Source organism: Pinus tabuliformis, chromosome 3_2 (genome assembly GCF_031772625.1).
Source record: "Pinus tabuliformis cultivar Carrire ecotype Pingquan chromosome 3_2, CPIR1, whole genome shotgun sequence".
Classification (NCBI taxonomy): domain Eukaryota; kingdom Viridiplantae; phylum Streptophyta; class Pinopsida; order Pinales; family Pinaceae; genus Pinus; species Pinus tabuliformis.
Window position 1 is genome coordinate 973,293,972 of NC_142302.1, and position 2,694 is coordinate 973,296,665.

The window sequence follows — 2,694 nt, forward strand, 5'->3', positions numbered from 1 at the left end:
CACTCCAAGACCCCTCAAAGAAGCATAATACCACATAAGCTCATCCAAGGTAGACGAGAAGGACCCAAGAATGTCACTTGCCAAATTCAATAAGTAGGTTTTTGACGTAAAAAAAATCACAAAACATCTTAGAGAATCATGATCATTAATAGCTTGAAGACCAAGTTTATTAAGGCACAAAGCATCCAAACATTGTGGTATACAAGCTACTGCATCTGCAGAAGGGAGGACACCAACCATGATGGCATCCAAAAAAACATTAGGCAGACCAACAACATCTAGAACAAAATAGAAAGTTGGATCTTTGTTAATAAGATCACTCATGACTATAGCTGCAAGTGAAAAGACCCCACCACCAAAGTCCTTTTATCTTCTAAATATAGTGCACAAGAAAAATGGAAAAGAACTCTCTTCAGATCCATATAGGTAACAAAATTGTCTAGGTAACATACATCACTCATACCCACTTGCTTGCTAGACATAAATTCCAGGGATCCATGAGTTTCAAAATGCAAGACATGATCAACCTTAAATATTTTATCCAAAAATGAGTAATAAGCAGCAAATCCATGGTGTGGACTTGCTGATTTTGCAAAAAATAAGCCTCATTGGATTGCCTTCATATATGAAAGTTGGTTTCACTCCAATGAAAACATTGCCAAATTGTTTTCCATATACAAGCAGGTTCTCCCCATCATAATTAAGGTTCCTTGGAGGTTTGCCCCAATTTTCTTCCAAATCCTTAGCATAAGGTGTGAGTTGTTGGTACTCTCTCACATTCATTTTGTAAGCAATATTAAGATTTGGGTTGTTGAACTTAACTTCTTTGCCATGAATTGTGTCTTCAATCAGTGCTTCAGAAGTATCTAGCAAACCTTCTACATTATATCCATCTGTCTTTAGTTCATGTAATACACTGAAAATTGAAGAGAATACATTGAGGTAGGTTGTAGTGCCAACATTGGCTTTGTCAGGTGGGAAGCTAAATACATATACAGTTATTTTCTTGTCCTCCTGCAAACATGCAAGTAATAATATATTTCATTAGTGAAAATTGTCGTTATACCTAACTTCAATTATCTCAATTAGGTTGTAACATCCAAAACAAATTGAAATGACATTTTGACATGATCACGTTTACTATTTTCTTTAGCTGAGCCCACTTGAAATCCACAAAATTGTTCAAAACACTTATGAAGTGCATGGGACTTTCCTACACATCAATATAAAGAAGTTAGAAACAAATTTTTACGAACACTTCAAAAGGACCCTACAATGGCTCAAGAGGAACTTTGATCCTACATATGTGTATGGTACCATGACCCCTATTTTGGTATTCTGACATCAATGTAATGATAATTTGATTTTCACAACAAGTTTAACATTTTTAGACAGATTATATTGTTAACATATTACCTGATTGATGAACTTTCTGAAACAATGTTCATAAAAACAATGAAACCTACCCATTCTTGCATCGCAGCCTAAGAAAACAATCAGCTCCAAACCACCATCAAGCTCAGGAAGAGAAAACTTCTATTCAACCTGAATTGGATGCAATCCCAAAGTGTTGATAAGCCATTCCTCTGTAGTATGCAACACTAGTGGCAATGCCACAATGTAGGGAACATCAAGCTTGGACAAAGATTTATAGCACGAGGATGATCCTGTCTAGAAAGTCCACCCACAAGTGTAAACACATTCAAGGAAACCAAGACATCTATAAGAGATTTCTTTGTTATTGTATCATACAAGAAATGCTCCATAGGGGTGCAAAAATCTAATCCACCTAAAATTATTGCCACAACCTTTTCACCTCTAGTTTCCAATTCCATCACAATAAAAGTGACTATCATCACCAATAATAATGTGGCTACATTGCAAGGTGATACTAATGACTAGTTCATTTAAGTTTTTGAGTTTCTCAATTGCATACTTTCGAGTGTAATACCAATTAAAATACTCTTTAACAACATCATACATGCAAGGAGCCAGGGGGTGCCATATTCTTGTGTCCAAATAGACAATTAGATCAAAAAACTCCAATTGTGTTTTATTGAGAGCAGGCACATACAACCCAACAATAATCTTAAAGAAGTTTTCAATATTCTCTAGGGATCGACCTAACCAAAACTGCAAACTTGTGATATAGGCTCTAGCATCTTGAGCCTTGTTGCTTGGAAAATACTTGAGGACTTTGGGTAGGGTCCTAATAAGCTTAAGCATGCTTTTCTCAAAGCACGACGACTTGTTATTTCTTTTAAACATTTGAAAGAACAGACTTTTGGATTGGACCAACTGATACATACTAAGCATGGTTACCAAGTATCTGATGCCTTAGAAGGAAGGATTACTATTTTGGATCCTCATAGACAAAAAATGGCCTTGACTGACTGTGATCACACTTCATCTAGTGACACCTTTGTAAATAGAGATATCTCTAGAGATCTTCACCAAAAGGAAGGTACATTGAAATTCAACAATGACTCTCAAGGTATCCATCCTACTCGTGATGAAGAGGCTACATCCTCTCATACTATGGGCACTAAGAATGTATGTGATATATCAGGAAAAAAAATTCACGATTGTAAGGTTGAACTGTCTTCCAGGTCCCTTGGTTCATTCAGGTGCTCTAATAGAAAAGCAAATGATAATTGGCAAGACTTGTAGGTAAAGGCTTTCAAATCCACTTAT

The 2,694-nt window shown here is 36.1% G+C and overlaps 1 pseudogene; it reads right to left on the minus strand.

Moving 5' to 3' along the window:
* Positions 1-326: 326 nt before the first annotated feature.
* LOC149183878 (magnesium-chelatase subunit ChlH, chloroplastic pseudogene) lies at positions 327-2,316 on the minus strand (annotated as a pseudogene).
* Positions 2,317-2,694: the final 378 nt, after the last annotated feature.